We start from the raw sequence: 26,847 nt of genomic DNA on the forward strand, positions 1-26,847 counted from the left end.
CTTAGCTTGGTGCAGAGACCTCCAGGGGGCAGTTAAGAGGCTGGGTGGGGTCGGGGGGATGGCTGGACTAGTGCAGCCCCTCCTTTTCTGGATTATGCAGCCACTCTGTGTGGTGCCAGGGATGTTCTGAGGGCCTCCTGCTCCCCCCAGGATTAACACAAAGTCAGTATCAAAGTGCAAATTGTTAAAACTTTTAGATTTGAGAATCCTTTTGAAATTTTTAAATTATTAAAATATTTCTCTTTTCTGTTATTTATATTTCTCTTTTCTGCTATTTATATGAGTTCTTAGGATTTAAAATTATACACTAAAAAAGGAAGCATGTCTATTAATTTTATTTCCAGATAGACATAATATTTGCAGTTGGTGTATGTTTCTTTAGAGTTTCTTGAGGGTACACACAGGTGTGTGTGTGGTGGAGTTGGGGGGAAAATATACTCATATTTTTAACATAGAAATCAAATCACTCTTCACGTATTTTTCTGTAATTTGCTTGTAATCAGTTATCGGTCTTTTTGACAACATTTTTTTTTGAGACGGAGTCTCACTCTGTGACTCAGGCTGGAGTGCAGTGGCATGATTTGGACTCATTGTAACCTCGGCCTCCTGGGTTCAAGCGATTCTCCTGCCTCAGCCTCCCAAGAAGCTGGAATACAGGAGTCTGCCACCATACCTGGCTAATTTTTTGCATTTTTTTAGTAGAAAAGGGTTTCACTGTGTTGGCCAGACTGGCCTTGAACTCCTGACCTTGTGATGTACCCGCCTCGGCCTCCCAAAGTGCTGGGATTACGGGCGTGAGCCACTGCGCCCGGCCTTGGACAACAACTTTTATACTAGAGTATGTAAAATACCTCTTTGAAAGACTGCATTGAATCCTATTTAAAACACATCACATAGTTCATTTAACTCATCTTCGGAAAACAGGTATTTGTGCAATTCCAGAATGTTTTTTCTCCATTACCAATGAAGAAAAATACAGTTTTATAATAAACATGCATATACACTCATATGTATGTATATGCATCTATATCTTTTTAGACTTTCATGCAAATATTTCTGTGGGATACATTTCTGGAAGTATAATTTTGGGGTCAAAGAATGTAACATTTTTATTTTTAAGCAATCATACCATTTTGGCCTTCCAATAACTATAATTACTCATAGTCCCATCAGCACCCTAGGGAAAGGCCTTCTTTCCCAACCACTTAACGACACTAATTTCATCTGTTCCATTCTGATAAAAATAAAGTTGTATTTTGATCAAATGTGCATTTCTATAATTATTAATGAGGCTGAGTATTCATATCCTTGATATTTTATGTAAATTATCTAGGTCATTACTTTTGTATTGATTTAACTGTATTGTGTTTTTTGGATATGAATATTAGCTTTTCATTTTATGCTTTGCCACTGTATTCTCAGCTTGATTTCTGTTTATGAATTACGTTTTGATTTTCAAGTTGTTTTTGCCATATAAAGGTTTCGTATTTTATAGAGTCAGGTCTTCTTATTTTTTTTCTTTTTTCGAGACAGAGTCTCGCTCTGTTGTCAGGCTGGAGTGCAGTGGTATGATCTCTGCTCACTGTAACCTCCGCCTCCTGGGTTCAAGTGATTTTTGTGCCTCAGCCTCTTAAGTAGCTGGGACTACAGGCGTGCGCCATCACGCCCAGCTATTTTTTGTATTTCCAGTAGAGATAAGATTTCACCATGTTGGCCAAGATGGTCTCCATCTCCTGACCTCGTGATCTGCCCGCCTCGGCCTCCCAAAGTGTTGGGATTACAGGTGTGAGCCACCGCTCCCGGCCTATAGTCAGGTCTTCTAATGTTTTACTTAGTGGCCTCTAGATGATGTGTCCTATTTAAAAAGACCTTGTCAACTTCAAGTTTCTTTGTTTAACTGTTTCATGCATAGTTTACAATTTTTTGATCTCAGTTTGATTTTAGGGGAAAGAAGACAATAACAAGCAGCTTCTTAAAATCCCTCTTCCAAATATATAGTTGCTACCTGAAGGAAAATTTGCTCATACCCTCTGCTGGTCCAGTCCCTCGAGAGGGAAATTCAATGCCCCCCGTCCCCACCCTACCCGACCCCGTGGTCCCCAGTTACCTCTCTGACATCAGCCCCAGGACTGACCCCGCACTCTCTGCCCAGGCCCACTGGGCTCCCAGCTGTTCCTCTCCAAACTTGCCACTTGCTTTTCCTAGAAAGCTCTTCCCCCAGACAGGGACACTGATCACTCCGTAACTTGTGGCATCCACTCAAAGCTCTTTTCTTAGTGAGGCTTTCACTAGCTGCCTATTTAAAAGGGAACTCCTCTTCCTCGACTGGAGCCCCTATTCCGCTCCCTGCCTCCTGTGTCCTCTCTAGCACTGGCTGCTTGCTGACATGCCATGGACTTTATAATTTATCTTATTCACTTTCTGTCCCCGCCAGCCTCTTTGGACATGGGTGGGATGATCCCCTTCTTTCTCCCAGAGGCTAGAATCAGGATTCAGAGTCAGCCAACTGGCCTCTGCTCTTACAGTAACTGAAAGATGTGTAGTCAGGGAGCACCTGTGTTCCTGCTGCCTCCACTCCATGTCCAGTGAGGCAGCAAAGGCCAGGGCCCAGAGCCAGCTGCGTGCCTGCCCAGTGTCTTTCTCAAACAGTCCCTTTAGCTCAAGCCCCCTTGACATGGCTTCCGTGACTCAACCCAAGAGATCTTTTTGACCAATACAAGAATTCTCATGAAAAATGCTAGTCAATCCTCCCAATTAACATGTCTGGAAGGCCAGTGTAATCCTTATCTATTCATAAACTAAGTACAACTGGTTCCTTTCACTTTCAGCACAGACAGCTCTTCTGCAGGACTCTGTTTCCAGACTTTCCCCTTCAGTTGGAAAAATCTGAGGGAAGCCGTTCATGAGACACCCTTACCTGGGTGATTACATAATTTCTCAGGGAAGACCATCAGAATTTCTCCAAAACTCTCAATTCCAATGTGCAACTTCACAAACCAGAAGAATACAAGAGAGCCCCAAGAATCTCAGAGCATGGAGGCAGGGCAGAGCAGTGAGGCCAAGCACAGGCACAGGGCATCTTCTTACCCAGCCCCACGGGTGGGAGGTGGCTGAGGTCTCCAGGGCAGGCACAGGGCATCTTTTTACCCAGCCCCATGGGTGGGAGGTGGCTGAGGTCTCCAAGGCAGGCGCAGGGCATCTTCTTACCCAGCCTTATGGGTGAGGAGGTGGCTGAGGTCCTAAGGGTGGGCACAGGGCATCTTCTTACCCAATCCCACGAGTGGGGAGGTGGCTGAGGTCTCTAGGATTTTCCCACTTCATGACGTGGGATCACTGCTTATGTTGCTGTGGCCAGGAAGACTACTGATGGATGTGGTTTTCCCTGGGGAGCTTCCTTTCATATCCTCTGCTCTAGAACATGGCCTTTGGGGCTGCAGAGTGCAATTGAATCATACTCATAGAAATCCTTGACAATGTCACTGTTTTAACAGAAATACTGTTTACTTTGCAAACCATGCAATGACCAAGTTAATGAAGGAGGTCATTTGAAGAGTTTGATTCAATTCCCTGATTAGCTCAGACGTGAGCATCATTGAACAAATGAAAACCATGCCAAACAAAAGATCACACACCAACTACTTTTTTCTTCTTTTGGCTTCGGAAGTATGCTTATCCAGCAACTGCTCTTTAAATAAAAAAATAGAGGAAATTATCAAAATTATTTGATGAATCAGTCACACTATAATTTATACCACTTGGTGAACAGTTTTGGATTACACATACTTTTTTTAAAAATAATAAATACTAGAGTATAAACTTCTAATTTCTTATTTATATATTCTTTATATGTTAATTTATGTTACTATATTGACTTTTTAAATATTGCAAACTAAGCAGTGACAAGAGCAATGGGGTTACCAAGATTTAGACCAAAGGTTCCCAATTTTTGTTGTATCAGAATTACCTGGAGAATTTATTAAAGCAGATTACTGTGCCCCTGCCCCAGAGTTTCTGATACAGTAGAACTGAGGTGGGAACTGATAATTTACATTTCTAACAGTTTCCTTCCCAGTTGATGCTGATGCTGATAGGTCTGAGGACTACACTTGGAGAATTATACTCTTAGAATGATCAGGATGTAACTGAGTCACTTGAGGGGATGTAAGGCTTACATAAAATTGGTGGGGTTTAGCCTAATAAGCGTGAGGGAAGACAGGAGTTTGGGGAGAGAAAGGTGTTAAGGGTCCCTTTCCTGAGAGTCTGTCCCCTGGAATCCTTGGGATTGTATTCCAGCTCCTGGCTTGATTCCTCCTGTTTCAGATGATGCAGTCAGCAGCGTGTTCTAAGGTCTCTTCTCTACCCAGCACCAGCGGCATCTTTACAAATATACAGGTGATCATTTGGGGACGTTTCAGGTAGTTGAGATTGTCCATACATAAACTAAACAGCATTTCCATATGTTGTGCTTTTTGGGTTTCTCTATTTTTTAAAGCTCCTTTTCCTATCCTGCACTCATCACTATGATGAAACAGACTTAAAAGAAAGGTTTAGATGATGGGAACAGTCCTAGAGCTAACAGAAGGCTGGGTTTGGCTTCTTCATCCCCAAACATGTGCTCTCTCTCACACACACACGTACACACTCATAAACACTCATGCACCACGCACACATGCACACACACTCGCAAAAACATGCACACACACTCTCGTGCACATGCACACACATGCATGCACACACATGCACACACGCACACACTGACACACACATGCACACATATAAGCACAGGCTGACTCCACAAATGGAAATGAACAGCCTTTGCCAGAAGGAGTGCCGAGTAGGCAAAAACCAACAGATTTTTGCAGCCAGGTCTATTTTTGTCCTTTTTACAGAATTTTCTTTCTCCTGGATGTGTGGAATGTGAAGCTGCTAAATTACTCTAAATTGGACATTGGGCTGTTAATGGAGTTTGATTATTTGTGAGTCAATTCCACTCTGCCTTCCTTTGGGTGTCTCCATTACAAGAGCAGAAGAAGAAATTCCAATATCCAAAGAGAAGGTCAAGGACAGCAGCAAAGCCCACGAATGACAGGTAAGAATGACCTTCCATCTCCACCATCAACTCTGGTCCATTCGGGGCTGTTCTCCCTCTGGCCATCATCTCCTGGCTCCAAGACACCCTCTACCCTCACCTGCATAGAGCCAGGACTGTGAAGAACAGATTTGTCCACTGCTAACTCCAGGTTCTGCCAATAGCAGGGACTGGAGGGAGACCAGAAAATGGAGGGCAAAGGAACTTGCACCTTCCTGTGTTACTTTCTGTTCTGCCAGCAAGACCCTAGCGATGGCTGTTCATTCTATGAGCAGCTGTTAGTTCCAGTTTGCTTTTTTTTCTTTTTTCCTTCTTACAGCTTTATTAAAGTACCATTGATATGAAAAAAATTCATGTATATTATATGTCCATTTTTATTATTGTGGACAGACACAGGCACCCATAATAGCATGAACACAATCGAGGTAATAAACATATTCATCACCTATAAAAGTTTCCTGTGTCCCTTTGCTCTGCTCTTTATTGTTTTATAAAAATACTTATCATGAGGTCTACCCTCTTAACAAGTTTTTATCTGCACAACACTGTGTTGCTAACTATGGGTACTACCTTGTACAGCAGATTTCTGCAATTCATTATTCATAATAACCAAGATAGGGAAAACCCGGGTGTTCTTTTGTTCATTTTTGTCTTTGTTCATTTTTCTTCTCACATGAACAGAACCAACCTCAACACTCCTCCTCAGAGATACCAGCAGCAGACAGCCAGAATTTCCCTGCCCCGCGAGGAGTCTGGGTTTCAAGTCTGTGTGACTCTTCCTTCATATTTCCAGATTCTGATAAACCCATCCTCTTCCATTTGTTTTTCCCTGGGCCTAGGTGTATTAGTCAGTTCTTGCACTGCAATAAATACCTGAGACTGGGTAATATATAAAGAAAAAAGACTTAACAGGCTCATGGTTCTGTGGGCTGTATAGGAAGCATAGCGGTTTCTGTTTCTGGTGAGGCATCAGGAAACTTCCAATCATGGTGGAAGGTAAAGGGATAGCCAGACATCTCAAGGCCAGAGCAGGAGGAAGGGTGGCAGGGAGGTACTGCACATTTTTATTTGTTTTTAATTTTTACTTATTTGATTTTTTTTATTATACTTTAAGTTCTAGGGTACATATGCACAACGTGCAGGTTTGTTGCATAGGTGTACATGTGCCATGTTGGTTTGCTGCACCCATAAACTCACAGTTTACATTAGGTATTTCTCCTAAAGCTATCCCTCCCCCAGCCCCCCACCCCCCGACAGGCACCAGTGTGTGATGTTCTCCCCCCTGTGCCCATGTGCTCTTGTTCAACTCCCACCTATGAGTGAGAACATATGGTGTTTGGTTTTCTGTCCTTGTGATAGTTTGCTGAGAATGATGGTTTCCAGCTTTATCCATGTCCCTGCAAAGGACACGAACTCATCCTTTTTTACGGCTGCATAGTATTCCATGGTGTATATGTGCCACATTTTCTTAATCCAGTCTATCACTGATGGACATTTGATTTTTTCCAAGACTTTGCTATTGTGAATAGTGCCACAATAAACATACGTGTGCATGTGTCTTTATAGTAGCATATTTATAATCCTTTGGGTATATACACAGTAATGAGATCGCTGATCGCTGGGTCAAATAGTATTTCTAGTTCTAGATCCTTGAGGAATCACCACACTGCCTTCCACAATGGTTGGACTAATTTACACTCCCACCAACAGTGTAAAAGTGTTCCTATTTCTCCACATCCTCTCCAGCATCTGTTGTTTCCCGACTTTTTAATGATCGCCATTCTAACTCAAATAAGATGGTATCTCATTGTGGTTTTGATTTGCATTTCTCTGATGACCAGTGATGATGAGCATTTTTTCATGTTTGTTGGCTGCATAAATGCCTTCTCTTGAGAAGTGTCTGTTCATATCCTTTGCCCAGTTTTTGAAGGGGTTGTTTGTTTTCACTTGTAAATTTGTTTAAGTTATTTGTAGATTCTGGATATTAGCCCTTTGTCAGGTGGGTAGATTGCAAAGATTTTCTCCCATTCTGTAGGTTGCCTGTTCACCTTGATGATAGTTGCTTTTGCTGTGCAGAAGCTCTTTAGTTTAATTAGATCCTATTTGTCTGTTTTGGCTTTTGTTGCCATTGCTTTTGGTGTTTTAGTCATGAAGTCTTTGCCGATGCCTGTGTCCTGAATGGTATTACCTAGGTTTTTTTCTAGGGTTTTTATGGTTTTAAGTCTTACATTTAAGTCTTTAATCCGTCTTGAATTAATTTTTGTATAAAGTGTAAGGAAGGGATACAGTTTCAGCTTTCTACGTAAGGTTAGCCAGTTTTACCAGCACCATTTATTAAATAGGGAATCCTTTCCCCATTTCTTCTTTTTGTCAGGTTTGTCAAAGATCAGATGGTTGTAGATGTGTGGTGCTATTTCTGAGGCCTGTGTTCTGTTCCATTGGTCTATATGTCTGTTTTGGTACCAGTACCATGCTGTTTTGGTTACTGTAGCCTTGTAGTATAGTTTGAAGTCAGGTAGCATGATGCCTCCAGCTTTTTTTTTGTTTTTTGCTTAGGATTGTCTTTGCTATGTGGGCTCTTTTTTGGTTCCATATGAAGTTTAAAGTAGTTTTTTCCAATTCTGTGAAGAAAGTCATTGGTAGCTTGATGGGGATGGCATTGAATCTATAAATTACCTTGGGCAGTATGGCCATTTTCACAATATTGAGTCTTCCTATCCATGAACATGGAATATTCTTCCATTTGTTTGTGTCCTCTTTTATTTCGTTGAGCAGTGGTTTGTAGTTCTCCTTGAAGAGGTCCTTCACATTCCTTGTAAGTTGGATTCCTAGGTATTTTATTCCCTTTGTAGCAATTGTGAATGGGAGTTCACTCATGATTTGGCTCTCTGTTTGTCTGTTATTGGTGTATAGGAATGCTTGTGAGTTTTGCACATTGATTTTGTATCCTGAGACTTTGCTGAGGTTGCTTATCAGCTTAAGGAGATTTTGGGCTGAGATGAGGGGGTTCTCTAAATATATAATCCTGTCATCTGCAAACAGGGACAACTTGACTTCCTCTTTTCCTAATTGAATACACTTTATTTCTTTCTCTTGTTTGATTGCCCTGGCCAGAACTTCCAACACTATGTTGAATAGGAGTGGTGAGAGGGCATCCTTGTCTTGTGTCAGTTTTCAAAGGGAATGTGTGTCTCTGCACATGAGATGGGTCTCCTGAATACAGCACATTGATGGGTGTTGACTCTTTATCCAATTTGCCAGTCTGTGTCTTTTAATTGGGGCATTTAGCCCATTTACATTTAAGGTTAATATCGTTATGTGTGAATTTGATCCTGTCATTATGATGTTAGCTGGTTATTTTGCTCATTAATTGATGCAGTTTCTTCATAGCACCGCTGGTCTTTACAATTTGGCATGTTTTTGCAGTGGCTGGAACCGTTTATTCCTTTCTATGTTTAGTGCTTCCTTCAGGAGCTCTTGTAAGGCCAGCCTGGTTGTGACAAAATCTCTCAGCATTTGCTTGTCTGTAAAGGATTTTATTGCTCCTTCACTTATGACGCTTAGTTTAGCTGGATATGAAATTCTGGGTTGAAAATTCTTTTCTTTAAGAATGTTGAATATTGGCCTCCACTCTCCTCTGCCTTGTAGGCTTTCTGCCAAGAGATCCGCTTTTAGTCTAATGGGCTTCCCTTTGTGGGTAACCCGACCTTTCTCTCTAGCTGCCCTTAACATTTTTTCCTTCATTTCAACCTTGATGAATCTGACAATTATGAGTCTTGGGGTTGCTCTTCTCAAGGAGTATCTTTGTGGTGTTCTCTGTACTTCCTGAATTTGAATGTTGGCCTGCCTTGCTAGGTTGGGGAAGTTCTCCTGGAAAATATCCTGAAGAGTGTTTTCCAGCTTGGTTCCATTCCCCCCATCACTTTCAAGTACACCAATCAAACGTAGATTTGGTCTTTTCACATAGTCCCATGTTTCTTGGAGGCTTTGTTCATTTCTTTTTACTCTTTTTTTCTCTAAGCTTGTCTTCTCACTTTATTTCATTAATTTGATCTTCAATCACTGATATTCTTTCTTCCACTTGATCTAATCAGCTATTGAAGCTTGTACATGCATCACGAAGTTCTCATGTCATGGTTTTCAGCTCCATCAGGTCATTTGAGGTCTTCTCTACACTATTTATTCCAGTTAGCCATTCATCTAACCTTTTTTCAATGTTTGTAGCTTCCTTGTGATGAGTTAGAACATGCTCGTTTAGCTCGGAGAAGTTTGTTATTACCGACCTTCTGAAGCCTACTTCTGTCAACTCATCAAAGTCATTCTCCATCCAGCTTTGTTCTGCTGCTGGCGAGGAGCTGTGATCATTTGGAAGAGAAGAGGTGCTCTGGTTTTTAGAATTTTCAGGTTTTCTGCTCTGGTTTCTCCCTATCTTTGTGGTTTTATGTACCTTTGGTCTTTGATGTTGGTGACCTACAGATGAGGTTTTGGTGTGGATGTCTTTTTTGTTGATGTTGGTGCCATTCCTTTCAGTTTGTTAGTTTTCCTTCTGACAGTCAGGTCCCTGAGCTGCAGGTCTGTTGGAGTTTGCTGGAGGTCCATTCCAGACCCTGTTTGCCTGGGTATCATCAGCAGAGGCTGTAGAACAGCAAATATTGCAGAACAGCAAATATTGCTGCCTGATCCTTCCTCTAGAAGCTTCGTCCCAGAGGTGCACCCACCTGTATGAGGTGTCTGTTGGCCCCTAGTAGGAGGTGTCTCCCAGTTAGGCTACACGGGGTCAGGGACCCACTTGAGGAGGCGGTATGTCCGTTCTCAGAGCTCAAACACCTTGAGTCTTGGACTGCTCTCTTCAGAGCTATCAGACAGGGGCGTTTAAGTCTTCAGAAGTTTCTGCTGCCTTTTGTTCAGCTATGGCCTGCCCACAGTCATGGAGTCTATAGAGGCAGTAGGCCTTGTTGAGCTATAGTGGGCTCTGCCCAGTTCGAGCTTCCCAGCCTTTTTGTTTACCTACTCAAGCCTCAGCAATGGTGGAAGCCCCTCCCCGCGCCAGGCTGCAGCCTCACAGGTGATCTCAGACTGCTGTGCTAGCAGTGAGCAAGGCTCTGTGGGCATGGGACCCACGGAGCCAGGCACGGGAGAGAATTTCCTGGTTTGCCGGTTGCTAAGACCATTGGAAAAGCACAGTATTTGGGCAGAAGTGTACCAATTTGCCAGGTACAGTCTGTCATGGCTTCCCTTGGCTAGGAAAGGAAAATTCCCTGACCCCTTGTGCTTCCCAAGTGAGGTGATGCCCTGCCCTGCTTTGCTTCACTCTCCATGGGCTGGTGCTGCACATTTTTAAACAACCAGATCTAATGAGAACTCACTCATTATACCAAGGGGGGAAGGTGTTACATCATTAATGAGAACTCCACCCCCATAATCCTATCACCTCTTACCAGACTGCACTTCCAACACTGGGTATTACAATTAGACAAGAGGTTTGGGTAGCGACACAGATCCAAATAATATCACTAGGGAACTGCTTCTGTCATTTAACTAGAACTGTTACCTAAGTCTCCCTTTTGCCCATTCAGTCCATCAGTATCTATTTAACCAACTCTATTTCTGTTAAAGTAACCACCATAACTTCATTTTTCCTGATTGGATCCAAACTGATAAACTCCCTTTAGCAGCCATCCACTCCCTACTCTGGAAGAGTCTCATCCCACTTTGAAATAGGCTCTTCTCACTATGCTGAGCCATAACCTTGCTCCTCTGTGTAAGCAGACCCTGTGGAACCGACCTAATTATGTTACCTCCTTTTTCCCCTATGAAATCTGATCTTTTCTTCCCCACAGATCCTTTTTTTCATAGGGCTTGGCTTGAAGTGACCTGACTGCATGAATCAAAGCTAAAGACACTGTGGGATATGCAAATCTGTTCTCAAGGCATGGGGCCTTCTGGCTGCTTCGTGGTGCACATTTGTTCTTTATCAGCAGTCCCTGAGCCCTTCCCTTTTCCCAGTAATAACATCTTAGTTTGCTATAGGCAGGTCTCCCCCACTCTCAGATTATGGGTTTGGGAAGCCTCCTCTGTCTTATTAGTTGGAAGGGTATCAACTCAGACTCAGGCCTGATCAATTGGATTGTTCAGTTTCTCTGGTCCCAGTGGTTGGTTCATAGATGTCCACTTCAGAGCTAATCAGAGCTAATGAGTAATGATGGGTCCCTGTCTGGGAGTGTTGGAAGATGGACCTGTTCTTTTTAAGGGAACTGGAGTCAGGTAGAATGCAAAGTTGGAGATAATACAGCCATTGTGCCTTCAGAAAGGGAGATTCTGTCTAAGAATTAAACCAGCAGGGGGAAACAATGCAAAGAGAAGAAAAGAAAGTAACCAGATGCTGGTGACATTAAAGAAATCCCTGATTGTATTAGTCTGTTCTTATGCTGCTAATAATACATACCTGAGACTGGGTAATTTACAAAGGAAAGAAGTTTGACTCACAGTTCCACATGGCTGGGGAGGCCTCTCAATCATGGTGGAAGGCGAATGAGGAGCGAAGTCACATCTCATATGGTGGCAGGCAAGAGAGAATGTGTGCAGGGGAACTCCTCTTTATAAAACCATCAGATCTCATGAGACTTATTCACTATCATGAGAACAGCATGAGAAAAATGCACCCCCATGATTCCCCTATCTCCCACTGAGTCCCTCCCACAACACTTGGGGATTATGGGAGCTACAGTTCAAGATTAGATTTGGGTGGGGACACAGGAAAATCACATCACTGGTTCAAGCCATACCTGAAGGAGTCTCCTTCCTGTATATTTCAGTTATGATAAACATGAATAAACTTCATATTGTTGCCAATTTCAGATGGGATTTCTATCATTTTCAGTTGAAAAAGTTATTTCTGGTCTTCCCACTTCCCTAAAAGAGCTCTTGTATTTCCAAATCAATGAGCAGAGTTTGTTGTTTCTACTGTGATGGGTTAGCAGCCTGGTCTCCCAGTGCTTTTGACATTTCCTACTCATAGGCTCACCCACTACATTCCTTGGGTCTGCATTTGATAGCAGCAGACTCCTCCAGGCCATCAGTTGTACTGAGATTGATTTAACACAGCTGAATGCATAACACAGGCCTTAGTTACTTTTGCCAAGGAAACGTGGGCCTTTCTCCTTTGTTCTGCAGGATAGAGGGCCCTTATTTATATCTCCAAAAAGAAAAGTAAATGATTAATGAACAGGACTAAACAATAATATAATAATAATAGTTAATATATAGTGCACCTTTATGAATATTAAACAAGTTAACTTTTTAAGTATTTTATATTCATTAACCCATTTATATCTCTCAAAGCAATTCATGCATCAGATACTAATATCATGGTAATTACACAGATGAAGACACTGAAACACAGCAAGGATGGGCAACGTGCCCAAGTCACACCACTAAGCAACTGGCAGTCTCACCAGGAAGTCTGAACTGAGACCCTCTGTGTGCTAAGCAGATAATGTCCCTTCCCCCAAAGATGTCCTAGTTTCTATAATCTTTGACAGTGTCACCTTATATGGCAAAACAGATTTGGAGGTGTGATCAAGTGGACCTTAAAGTGGGAGAAATTATCCTAAATTGTTGGGTAGGCTCAATAATAACAAAGGTTTTTCAAAGTGGATGATGGATGCCAAGGAGGGTCAGAGAAGCAGACATTGAAGTGAGTCAATGTGGGAAGAACTCACCACCATTGCTGGCTTTACAGATAAAGGCAGCAATGAGCCAAGAATCATGGGCAGCTTCTAGAAGCTAGAAAGAGCAAGAAAACCAATTTTTCTCTACAGTCTCCAGAAAAGAATGCAGCCTTGTCCACATCTTGGTTTAAGGCAGAAAAACTCAGATGTATGACCTGTAGAACAGTAAGACTATAAAGTTTTGCTGTTTTAAGCTAAGCATGTTACAGCAGCAATAGAAAATTAAGACATCTTATCATGGTTTTTCAAAAACAACTTTGTTAAGGTATATTTGACCATTTGAAATTCATCCATTTCAGGTGCACAGTTCCATGACTTTTAGTCACTTTACTAAGTCTTGAAAGCATTACTATAAGTCAGCTTTAAAATACTCCCATATGCGGCTGGTCATGGTGGCTCATGCCTGTAATCCCAGCACTTTGGGAGGCCGAGGTGGGTGGAATACCTGAGGTCAGGAGTTTGAGACTAGCCTGGCCAAAATGGTGAAACCCCATCTCTACTAAAAACACAAAAAATTAGCTGGGTGTTGTGGTGGGTGCCTATAATCCCAGCTACTCAGGAGGCTGAGGCAGGAGAATCACTTGAACCTGGGAGGCAGAGGTTGCAGTGAGGCGAGATCACGCCACTGCACTCCAGCCTGGGAAACAAAGCGAGACTCCATTTCAAAAAAAATATATTCCCATAAGATCCCATTTACAATATATCCCTGGTCCCATCTCCAGCTCCAGGCAACTACTAATCTACTTTTCCGTCTCTATAAATATGCCTTGTCTGAACATTTTACATAAACGGAAACATACAATATGTGTTCTCTTGTGTCTGGCTTCTTTCACTTAACGTGGTAATCATAGATCCACCTATGACATCATGAGTGTCAGAAGTCCATTCATTCTTATTGCTGAATGCTTTTCCACTTATGAATATATTGTATCTTATCTACATACCTATTGATGGAAATTTCAGTTGTTTCTACTTTTTCCTATTATGAATAACTCTATTATGAACAATTTGTGCACAAGTTTTCACATGGACATGTGTTTTCATCTTACCTCTTTTTCCAGAAGTGAAATTGCTGGGTCATATGGCAGTTTTACATTTAACTTTGTGAGGAACGGTTTTTCAAAGCGGCAGTGCCATTTTACATTTCAGTTAATATTACAGTACCACTTGTATTCATTTTCTCATTTACCATTGTCATTCTAGTGAGTGTGAAATGGTATTGCTTGTGGTTTTAACCTACATTTTCCTAATGACTAATGATGATGAACATCTTTCCATATGTTTATTAACCACTGATACACCTTCCTTGGTGAAATATCTATTCATATCATTTGCCTATTTTGGATTGAGTTGTTTGTCTTTTTATTATTGAATTTTTAAGTGTTCATTGTAAATTCTAGATAAAAGTCCTTCATCAGATTTGTATTTTACAAATATTTTCTCTCTGTTTTTTTTTTTTTTTCATTTTCTTCACATTTTTTGAAGTGCAAACATTTTGTGTTTTGATAAGGTCCACTTTACCTTTTTTAAAAAGAAACTATGGGACATTCATTTTGTTGCACAAAACTCTATCATCTTCACCATTAGACTGTATGCCTCTCAAAGTAGCTCATTGTTTGATGTATTTACTAGCTTTGTTCAATGTTAGGTTAAGTATATCTAACATTCTAACATTCAATGTTAGCTTAACTATATCTTAGAGTTCTTCAGGAGCTAAAGCACTTAAATTAGAATGTTGTTACCCCAATGCTCTAATGAATTCTGCCAAGTCCCTGCAATGCCTGGAGACCACAGTTCAGGATATATGGGGAAAAGAAAGTTTTCACATTTTTTTCCTCAGTTTTGCCCAGGAATGGTCAGTGCCTAATGTCAAAATACATAGTCTGCAACACAACAATATGAATGGACTGAATACCACTGGTGTGTATACTTACAAATGCTTAAGATGACAAATCTTATGTGTACTTTATAATAATAAAATGTTTTATTTAAAGAAATTAATTAAAACTCACTTGGAAAAATTACAGGAAATATGTTGTATGAAAATGCTAAGATATTTATAACAAAGACCTATAGGGAAAAAAAAGAATGACCTGTGTTTTACCAGACCTGTTCATATATACACAGCTGTGATAAAGGAAAAATCACCACCATATATATCGAGTTTCAAAAGCACACTCAGTGTGTAAGGATAAACATAATTTATCTCTATTTACTTGATCTGAATCCAATAGGTCATAGTTCTGTCTCAGAGAAGGTCTTACAGAAAGTAGACTGACTTAGCACATTACCTCCAAGCCTAGTATAAAGGCCATAATATGTCATAGTGTTACCGGTGACAGGTATCCGGAGTTACACTGTGTTACCAGTGGCAAATCCCTATGCGTCTGCAGCAACTTTAATTCTTGCCTCTTGAGAAGAAAGAATTTTACTAAGGGGCATAAGACAGAAGGAGAGACCGAGGCAAGTTTCAGAGCAGGAGTGAAAGTTTATTAAAAAGCTTTAGAACAGTAAGGAAAGGAAAGAAAGGCAAGAGAAGGAAAGTACAGCTTGGGAGAGGGCCAAGGGGGCGACTTGAGAAACGACGTATACAGCTTGACCTCCTGACTTGGGGCTTTTTTTTTTTTTTTTTTTTTTTTGACATGGAGTCTCACTCTGTTACCAGGCTGGAGTGCAGTGGCGTGATCTTGGCTCACTGCAGCCTCCGCCTCCTGGATCCAAGTGATTCTTCTGCCTCAGCCTCCCGAGTAGCCAGGACTACAGGGGAGTGCCACCATGCCCAGCTAATTTTAGTATTTTTAGTAGAGACGGGATTTCACCATGTTGGCCAGGATGGTCTCGATCTCTTGACCTCGCGATCCACCTGCCTTGGCCTCAAAAGTGCTGGGATTACAGGCGTGAGCTACTGCGCCTGCCTTGACTTGGGGCTTTTCTACATTGGCATACTTCTGTGATCTTATTGGGAAGCTGCTGATCAGTTTCAGTTGTTTTCTATCTATTAGGAAATGGCCTTTTCCTGGTGCCGGCTGTGGCTAATCATTACTTTTGAGAAAGGGTTAGCAACAGCCTGACCATCACCTGTGGTCACCCAACACTCCTGGCGTGTGTATGGTCAGGGGAGCCCTCTCCTGCCCTGCTCACGCCCGACCAGCCACTTCCTGTAGCTGTAGGAGGCAGCTGCTCCAAGGTGTGTATTTTGGAACACTTGTTGTTGGTTATGAAAGCTGTTCTCTTTTTATGCTGCATGTCTGCAACGTGTAAGAAGGCCCAGGCTGCTGCTGTATTTCTCAAACAGGAGAATGTTATGCTGTCTGCAGTCTTTGTATTCGTAGATCACATAGTAGGGAATTGCAGGCAGTTTTGTGTCAAACCAGGAGCTGTGGGTGAGTGTTGGCTTTTCCACATTCCAGCTGAGAGATTTGAGCTGAATTATTAATACCTCTGTATCCTGGTTTCTTTGTCTGAAAAATAAGGATTAAAAATGCCGTTCGGCCTTTAAAAAGGCCGAGGCGGGCGGATCACGAGCTCAGCAGATCGAGACCATCCTGGCTAACATGGTGAAACCCCGTCTCTACGATTAAATAAACTCATATGCATAAAGCCCTTAGCACAATTCCCAGCACCTAATCAATGTTTTTGGAAAATTATTAATATTTTTATTGCTGTTTTTTCATAAATATAATTATCATTATATTAATAGCTAGAAGCTAAGATTGGAAATGTGGACAAAGGTTGCAGGCAGGCGGTATTCCCTATTGCAAAGCGTTAGAATAAGTGTTGCATCCTCACCTCCCATATGGTTAACAGATCTCAGTAGAGCAGATACAGTTGAGTACCTCTTATCCAAAATGCTGGGGACTGGAAGCATTTCAGTCCCAAGCATTTTTTCAGTTTTGGAATATTTGTATTATATTTATCATATTTGGAAACTAATTTTTTCAGTTTTGGAATACTTGTATTATACTTATCATTGAACGTCCCTCATCTGAAAATCTGAAATCCACAACCCTTCAGTGAACATTTCCTTTGAGCACCAGTGCTGAAAAAGTTCCAGATTTTGGAGAATTTGGGATTTCGGATTTTTGGATTATGGATATTCAACCTGCACTGGCTGCATTTGTTGACCCCAATTACAAGTGAGAAAGAAAGAGCCCCCTGGGCCGGGTGTGGTGGCTCACGCCTGTAATCCCAGCACTCTGGGAGGCCGAGGCGGGCGGATCACGAGCTCAGCAGATCGAGACCATCCTGGCTAACGTGGTGAAACCCCGTCTCTACTAAAAATGCAAAACATTAGCCAGGCGTGGTGGTGGGTGCCTGTAGTCCCAGCTACTCGGGAGACTGAGGCAGGAGAATGGCGTGAATCAGGGAGGCAGAGCTTGCAGTGAACTGAGACCGCGCCACTGCACTCCAGCCTGGGCGACAGAGCGAGATTCAGTCTCAAAAAAAAAAGAAAGAAAGAAAGAAAGAAAGAAAGAAAAAGGAAGGAAGGAAGGAAGAAAAGAAAGAGGTCCCTGCACCTGTGGGGAAGACATAGGTTGTATTTAAAACTGACACACTAAAAACAAGATCAAATAGGAGGAACCATTTTGAGAAATTTTTGTGAAAGTGCATACTTTAGGAATAGATGTGATTTTCCACAAAGCCTTCAAGGATTATATTTTTGTCTCTGGTTTTTAACGATTTCCCTGAAACTATCAAACAGTATCTTGTGAAAGGCAGGATGTAGAGGCCTCAGGGTCTGGGGTCAGATGAAGTTAGGTTGGATACCAGCACTGACACTTAACAGCTGTGTGGACTTGAAAACATTACTTAGCCTCAAGCTATTTAAATTCTCTCAGTTCCCTTCTATATAAAATGGGTAAAATGGTAGAACCTTCCTCCTTGGATTGTCATCAGAATTAAGTGAGGTGAAGCTTGTAAAATGCTGAGCATAGGGCCAAGAACATTGTGACAGCGCCATAATTGGGAGTGACACCCATTCTGCATGGTCCTAAAAATCTGCCAGAGTCTTGTACTTCAAGATCCTTAAGTCTGCTGCAAATGATATCTTACCAGATTTAGCTATAACAATCCTAATAAAGTTCTCCTAGAGGAATGTACTCTTTTAATGCAATGTCTTAGACAGGACTAGAGTATTGGAAGTCTTTTCATACAAAAAAATTTATGTCCTTCAGTAAATTTGGGCCTAATTTTAAAGTATAACCCACAGGCCAAAAATGAAAATTTAGCTCAATTACAAAAGTGTTTTATTGAGCCTTTTTTCTTGACCTGTAAGAGATTCAGAAAGGGGTAAAATAAGGATACGCCATAGGGAAGTTCACAGTGTGATGGTAATAAGCCCTGTTAGTTTCTGGTGTTCCTAGGATCACCTGCCTGTTCAGAAAGATTCACAGGGCTCTGCACATATTGTTTATACAGCTAAGTTTTATTATTGCAATATTGGTCAGATATTCAGTCGAACCGCAAGGGTTATACTGGTGGAGTCAGTAGGAATCCATGTGCAGGATTCTCATAATCTCTCTCCCACAAAGGTCACACAAAGCACACTCTTTCCCCAACAGTTAAAGTGCTGAAACATGAATACTGTGTTTCAACAAAGGGAAATCTGTTAAAGACTCAGTGGCCAGGAGTTTTACTGTGGGCTGGTCATGTAGACACCCTCTGTCTAGCAGAGGGTATGGTTTATGTGAACACCTGCTTCTTTCTTTTGAGAAGTCCCCAAATTCCAGACTCCCTAGAGGAAAAGCAGGTGTTCACATGAACAATATCATTTGCATAAGCAGTTTAGGCACATTGGGCGCTCTTATCAGTGAGCTATTGACATTGAGAGACAAGTTTCCAGATGAAAAGGGCCAACCTTGACAACAGGCCTTTCTACAGATGACAGTTTCAGCCCAGCTGCTCTTTCTTTGCTGCACACCATGTGTTGGAGGCTGTCCATGAACCAGACCCTTCACGTATGTTATATCATTAAATTTAATGCATACACACACACCCCTATACACAGGAGCTTTTACTATTTCAGGAAGAAACAGAACAACTTGACCAAGGTCACACTGCTAAGAGGCAGAGAGATGAGATTGAAACCAAGAAGACTCTTATTCTTATGTCCTCATTTTTGCTGGTCGCAAAAACCTTCAGTGAGGCAGAAAATTTAGGCGAAGCTTCTCCCAATGTTTCTTTGTTAGCCCTGACAGCAAACTCCTCATTTCCTTGGACTCCTCCTGAATGAAAGCCCAAGGTCTCTTCCCAGCTCTGAAATCATAGGTCATGTTCACCTCCGCATATGTTCACTGGGGAATGATACTACCAACTATTTGATAATGTTCTTGTGAATATTCAAAGTCAGAGCACAAGACCAGTTCCCTTTCCTTGGCCTTAAGGGAGTATAGCAAAAAGCCAGAAATCACCTAAATTACCTTCTTCTTTGTTCTAGGGCTGAAGGAGGAAGGCAGGAGCCAGACAGGCTGAGGTTCCCAAGCGGGGGGCCCTCCCATTCTCTTACCCAGTGTCTAAGCTGCAGTCACTCTCATCTAGAAGACAAAAGTCAAATACAGTGTTTCTAACTGAAGACTCACTTCCTAATGCCTGATCTCATTAGCAGTCAGGTTTAAAAGACCCAGCTCAACATGGCCTTGTTAATATTCTTACTCACCCACTTTGGTTTTAATAACATGTGTTCTTGTAACTTTCTCATGTAATGTTTATTTTTTATTGCATGTTTTAAATGATACTTTTATTTAGTTAGAATAAAAATGGCAGATCATTATTTCTGTTCAAGTTTCTCATTCAGTAAGATCTTAAATTGCTCTGGTATTTTGCATCCACAACAGAAATAAACAAAATGTGACAAACAAAATGTAGATTACACCAAGTATTTATGGCCCATAAAAAGTGCATCCCATCTAAAAACCTTTCCGGGTAATTATAAGTATGTGAAAATAATGTAACTGTGAGGCATTTGAGATGGAATCCATAGTAATCTCTTTAGAGCTTGTAAAAGTATTAATTTATGATTAAGTATACACAGTACTCTGTGTGGCCTGGAGCTGAGGAAGTCAAATTCAATCTGAAAAAACCCTTATAAAGAACAGCATTATTTGAGAAGCAAGAGATTGGGGTAGGTCAGTGAATTAAAAAAAAAATGCATTTTGAAAACTTAAGTCTAAACTAGCTATAGGGAGAGATGGTGGTGGGATACCCCTTCCAGCTCAATGGTTCTGAGACTAAAGGATTTGTCATTCTAGTTTATGCACACACATTTGATATTAGTGTCTCCTGCTCAGTGGAGAGGCCCACAATTTAATCAAAATTTTTAGGCAAAGCTAGTGAGAAACCACTGAATAATATTCTTCAGCTGTTAAAACATATAATAAACATTTCCCTAAAATGATACATTCTTTATTTCAGTGTTCCTAGCACAAATACTGCCAAAACTGCTGTGCAAAAGATGAGTTTAATTTCCTTATTTCGGGTACCTACTGATGATCTCTTACTGAGTCAGTAAACGTATTTCCCTAATCTACAGAAAATAAATATGGGGGCTTGTTGTAATTTGGTTCATATGTCATGATTCCAAAACTGTTATGCAAGCTAGAAATCACAAGGCAAAATATACTGCATTTTTAAAGATATTAACCAAGTCTATATTTATGAATAATTCATGGCTTGCCAGTGAAGTGGCAGGTTTTGCATACTTTAGCATTAAAAATTAGTCATCTTGCTTCTGTCTATTGGTGTTCTTCAAAGTAGAATATTATCTGAGGAAGGGTTAGAGAGGACATTGAATTAATTTTATTTTGAAATTTAGTACATTATAAGTATTGCTTAATATAGAACAAAAGTCATCAGCTCAAGGGAAACAAATTTAGTTCATTCACTCCTAGAACTGCTTCCAATATACACAAGACATCCCATATGCACGTTGTCCTAGGGAGGTGGATTTGTGACCACAGTCATGCTCAATCGAATATTTTATTTTGGCGGTTTCATTGGTTTCCAAATATGTGTTTCTCTCATTGTATTGAAATGCTAGTTTCCTTGTTTTGAACTTCATTGCTTGGTAAAGTTCAGTCTCATATCTTTTTTTTTTTTTTTTTTTGGGACGGAATCTCGCCCTGTCGCCCAGGCTGGAGTACAGTGGCACGATCTCGGCTCACTGCAATCTCTGCCTCCTGGGTTCAAGCAATTCTTCTGCCTCAGCCTCCTGAGTAGCCAGGACCACAGGCATGTGCCACCATGCCCGGCTAATTTTTGTAGTTTTTAGTAGAGACAGGGTTTCACCATGTTGGCCAGGCTGGTCTTGAACCTGTCACCTTGTTATCCACCCACCTTGGCCTCCCAAAGTGCTGGGATTACAGGTGTGAGCCACTGCGCCCGGCTCAGTCTCATATCTTAACCTTATCAGAAGTCAGAAAGGATGAACCGTGAACCATGGCTAATTTCATAAGTACTGTGAGTTCTATGCTAATCATGGCATAAAAGGTTTTGAGTAATTAATATTAGTTTCTATCTCTAAGGACAATCTCCTGTACCTGATCATTGTATGCTTGAGCCATTGACAGACAGGGAATCGAGTCTTCAGAGCTCTGTTTCTATGTTAATCCTTCCTTCCCCGCACAACAGGTGACCCTTTGAAGCAGCCAGGTCCAATCTTCTGTGGAGAGTCAGTCATGTGAATATTAAGCAAGACTCTAGATCAAAAAGTTTCCTCCAACACTGCGTGACATACTCAGTAAATTCCCAAAAGACTCCTATAGAAAAGTCAAGACTGCCAAACCCATATGCCTTAGCAGCCCAATTTAAGACATTTGGAAAAATACCCAGTATTACATTTAATGCCTTCTCTCTTGAGAAAAAAGTACCAGACATTCTATATGCTTTTTCCCATTATCTAATAGAGCCTCAGCAGAATGTCAAGAATAGAGAATTCAGTAATTGAAGGAAAAAAGGAGCCAAGAGTTCTGTATATGTAGTTTTCGGAAGGTTCAAGCAATACAATCCTAAGCATTAGCAACAGGGAGTCTTTAAAAGTTTGTACAATAGATAAAATTGATGATGCCATTTCTTTTGTAAGTTAAATATGTCTTTTGATTAGGACATACAAATTCCCGTTGTAAAGGAACTGTTTTGTCATTTAAATTTAAAATTTTCCTTACAACTAAAGAAAAAAATATAAGTACCCAAAGCCCTGTATCCCTGAGATAAACAGTATTAACTTCCAGTAGTTTTTCTATATGTATATTTTAAAGAAGATACTATTAAGATAATTTGTATTGTTTTTCCACTTAGTATTATGTCTTAAGCATTTGTGGGACCATTAAAATCTTTGAAAACAGGATTTTTGTTTTCCAAATTTTAATATAAGTAATACATAATCATTGTAAAGGAAGAGATATGGAAATATACTGGTAAGTGATAAGAGCATCTATATCTAATCTCCCAGACCCAGCACTGTTCATTAATCCTGAGGGCTTCCCATTCGCACATATGTATAAGTGGCAAGCAATATCATTGTGATATTAACTCAAGTGTTAGGAGCACCGAGAGGATGTGCAGCAGGATCAATCAAGGTCCATCCACAGCACTATCCTGCAAAGGTTCCAATGTCCCACCCAGCCCAGGAGCAAAAAAGAGCGCATGGACCATGCTCACTGCTACAGATGAGCAGAGGCTTTTCTATACCTGTGGAGCCTCAACTGCATAAAATCCAGAGCTCTGGACAGTGCTGCAGGGATGGGGCAGAGAGCTTCATTCTCAAAACAACAAAGGCATTTTTTTTCCAAAACCAATTTTAGTAATGAAAGTTATTGTAGTATTGGCAAACCTCTAAGATTTTTGACCAACCTCTGCCTTTGATCCCAACTAGAATAAATGTATCACATAATAAATCTTGGACCATTTATTGTCCTTCCAAGCACTGATCTAAGCACTCTGTAAATGTTTACTTTTATAACCCTCATGGTAACAAATCACTATCATTAAACCAGTCTTACAATTGAGGTGACAGTAAGAAGCACAGAGAAGTTAAGTAACCTATCCAGGTTTACACAGCTTGTGAGCAGGAAGCCAGAACTTCAGTCTGGACTGTAGAATCCTGGGAGCCAATGGTTTTTGGTGCCATAGAGCTCCAGCAGCCTTATGCAGGTGGGAGGGGTGGAGGGAGGCTGGGGATTGAATGGCTTCTGGGGAGTCAGCGTCCCCTCTTCTTCCTCATAAGCTGATATTCTCTGTGTATCACCACCAGTTTTATCAGTACCAATACACTTTTCACTATATGTAGTTAATTCATGTTAGTTTCTATCTCTAAGAGCAATCTCTTGTACCTGATCACTATGCTTGAGCTATTGACAGTGAATCAAATCTTCAAAGCCCTGTTCCTGCATTAATCCTTCCTTCTCTGTACAATAGGCAACCCTCATAAGCTGATATTCTCTGTCCATCACCACCAATTTTAGCAATACCAATATGCTTTTTGCCATATGTAGTCAATTAATGTTCGTTTTTATCTCTAAGGACAATCTCTTGTACCTGCTCACTGATTTATGTATTTTATAAATAAATAAAATAGTTATAATTTATAATAATGTTTATATTATTTTATAAATATTACTTTTATAAATATTTGTTTACTTTTCCTTTTTGCCTATATTATGATAAACAAAGCATAAAATGGTTGTACTTTGTGGGCAATGCCCAATCATGTTTTCTGTTTTTTCCCTTAATATTTACAGTTTCTAGAACATCATCTGGATGCATACGATCCTTACAAAACAGTTAACACAATACAAAGCCTCTATCCTCATTAACCAGTTACCAATGATTCTGTTCGAGTAATGGAAACTCATGCTGTAGAACAGCAGTTCTCAGTGCTCACTGCACAACAGAATCACCTGAGGATGGCTTACCTGCCCTTTTGTGATGCCCAGGACCCACCTACAGAAGTTCTGATTGGGGTGGCCTGGACTGGGGGCCTGGAAGTTTTAAGTCTCCAGGTGATTTAAATGTGTGCCCAAGATTGATAATCATCTTAGAAAGAGAAAGTTCTATGGATTTAGATGGCTTCACTGAAAAAAATGGTTGTTTCTTGATTTCTTATTAGAAGAATTATCATGGATGAATAAAGGTTGTCCACACCCCTCTGAAGAAAGAAACCTGAAACCCGAGCTGGAGTCTTCTTTTCTGAAGGGAAAATCTCGTCTTTAATGGCAAAGTAAATTATTAGGAGAGCTTAATTTCAGAATGTGTAGACTTTTTTTTTCCAGACAAAGTCTTGGCTTCGTTTCCCAAGCTGGAGGGCAGTGGCCCGATCACAGCTCATGGTGCAGCCTCAAACTCCTGGGCTCAGGAGATCCTCCTACCTCAGCCTCTCAGGGAGCTGGGACTACAGGCATATGCTGCCATGCCCGGTTAATTTTCCTATTTTTTGTAGAGATGGGTTTTTGCCATGTTGCCCAGGTGGGTCTTGAACTCCTGGCCTCAAGGGATTCTCCCACCTTGTCCTCCCAAAGTGCTGGGATTACAGGCACCAGCCACCACACCCAGCCTCTGAATGTCTAGACTCTTGATTCTAAGTGGCTGGTGTTTCCCAGAGAGAAGAGGGTTGCAATTATGGAGAGTGGCCAGATTGAGGTGGAGTAACTAAGGGGATTGGCCCAGATGATGTGGAAGATGGGTTGTGGATTCCCCCCATGTGGACCTAGCACCCTGAGCACCGTAGAACATCAAGCAGGTGGAGCTCTGAGCCTGCGCAGGCAGCTGGGCATCCGTTTCCTCTGCAGAGGGCTCTTCATCTCCAGCTCAGCTTGAAGGAAGGGAGCTGGCTCTCTCTGAGCAGAAACTGTGGATGTCAAAGAGGAGACCCCAGGAGCAGTAGCCCGGGTGAACTGAGGACTAGGGGTTTCTTAAATTATTCCAGCTTGCACAAGTCTCTACGTTCCTGACAATCACAGACGGTGAGGGAAGATCTCCCTTAAAATTACTCAACTGCATTTTCTATCATCCCTGATGGGTGGAGGCTTAGCCAGACTGAAGCCTATTTAAGAATACAAAGGGATGTGCTATCTATTTTACCTTGAGAGCGTGTTGCACTCATGACCTTTACTTATGGTATGATGGATTTGAGGACGTGGGAGTGCTCAAGCTCCATTACTCCACAGAGGATGGAAAAGAAGGAGGAAGGAGTAAATTGTTCAAAGGAAATGCATGATAGACAGAGATAAAGATGTGTAATGTCTTGATTTCAAAAATCTTTAAACCCTGGGATATAGGAGACAGTCTGGCCTCCCGAGAGCTTTTAAAACACCACTGATGATGATCACTCTATGCTATGGTCTGAATGCTTGCGCCTCACCAAAATTCATATGTCCAAGCCTGTCTTGAAGGTGATGCTGTTAGGAGATGAGGCCATTGGAAGGTGATTAGGCCATGAATGTAGAGCCTCACAATGGAATGAGTGCCTTTAAAGGGGGCTGGAAAGACCAGAACCTTTCCCTTCCACCATGTGAGGACACAGGGAGAAGGCTATCTTTGTGAACGAGGCAGTGAGCCCTCACCAGGTGTGGAATCCATCAGCTTTCTATCTTAAATACTCAGCCTCCAGAGCTGTGAGAAGTAAATTTATGCTTTTTAAGCTACTGAGTTTATGGCATTTTGTGATAGCATCCCAAACAGACTAAGATCTCATGAAGAGAATCATGTAAGTCATTCAAGTCTTTTATGTTTATGTTTTGATAGAGATGAAAATAGAAATCTATGAATTCCTGTCAAAAGTAGTAAAGTGAGTGAAGGAAAATTACTTATTTTATAGATACTTGTCTTGTTTTGTCTAAAACTTGGTAAACTACAGCAATTCTCATAGGGCTCAATCATATAATGTAGCTACTTTGATAAAATATTTTATTTTCATTGCTTATATGAAAAGTTAAAAAGAACATATACAAATATTAAAAAGTATTAATTTTCACCAGTAATTGTATTCTGAGATCTATTCCATCTATATGTGAATGTTGGATTCCTTTGCTTACTTTTTTTAACAATCTTATAATTGTGCCTGTTTCATGAAGTTAAAATTCATGAAGCCCAGTTAAGATAGTAAGGCTTTTTGAAAGCAAGTTTGGAACATTCATTCCTGAATGTAAATGCCGCTATCATATATTATTTTAAATGGCATGATGCTATTATTTGTATTTCAATGCTTAAGTATAATAAATTATTTCAATATTTTCCCATTATTGTGATTTATTGATTTTTTAAAAATCAGACATATTGTAAAAAATAAATATTAGCTTCTTAGAAGAAAAGCCAAGTAATTGAATCTCCAGCTTTATTTCTAATTATCTGCAATCTGCTTTCTGTGCAAGGACCTTTTATTTGAGACTTGTATTTGCTCTTTGGTATTTTCTTGGATTTTATTTGATTTTCTATGTTTTAACTGTAATTTAAGTTCTCTCTGGGAGGGCAGTTTATAATTAAAATTATTCCTAATTGTGTGTTTTCATTTCACTGCTGCTTAATGAGAGATTATGAGACAATTTGGTGCATTCAGGGAGATCTTAGACCATAGAATAGTTGCCATTTGGGGAAAGATTTCTCTATTTTTAACCTGTGTAATGCAGACCAAAGCTCAAATGAACACAAAATATTTACATGGTCTAGGAATATGGCTTTGAACCAAGGAAAAAAATGACTGTCAGCCTTTGACTGGATTTCTCATTGGCATTCAGATTTATAAATAAACTTGGAAAACTGGAGATTGTTATGTGACTTCAGTGCATGATCATATCCATGTGCTCTGGCCAGTCAAATGCAACTAGAAGTTCTGCTGGCCCCACAGTTCTTTGACCCAGTTGGTCTTTAGGACTGTTACACACACTCTGCAAAACTTGTGGTTAATTTCACTTAATTTCCTCCTCTTCAGCCCCATCCCTCATTAGCCTCATTTCTTCCTACAAGGTTATCAGTAAAAGGAGAATCCTATCAGCATGAATGATATCAAGGCTTCCATAGTCAATGATTTGCCTATAAAAT

General features: G+C 40.8%; 1 long non-coding RNA gene across 2 annotated transcripts in view; it reads right to left on the bottom strand.

Annotated features, from left to right (window-relative positions):
* Positions 1-19,535: 19,535 nt before the first annotated feature.
* LOC129010383 (uncharacterized) overlaps positions 19,536-26,847 on the bottom strand; it is a 39,170-nt gene continuing 31,858 nt past the window's right edge. The window contains exons 6-7 of one of the 2 annotated variants that reach the window (XR_008492987.1): positions 21,354-21,475; positions 19,536-20,579 (exon numbers count right to left, since the gene is read on the bottom strand). This is a non-coding gene — a long non-coding RNA (uncharacterized LOC129010383). The remainder of the gene's footprint in view (positions 20,580-21,353; positions 21,476-26,847) is intronic. The other variant, XR_008492986.1, reaches the window with a different exon arrangement.

The sequence above is a fragment of the Pongo pygmaeus genome, chromosome 10 (assembly GCF_028885625.2).
Source record: "Pongo pygmaeus isolate AG05252 chromosome 10, NHGRI_mPonPyg2-v2.0_pri, whole genome shotgun sequence".
NCBI lineage: Eukaryota > Metazoa > Chordata > Mammalia > Primates > Hominidae > Pongo > Pongo pygmaeus.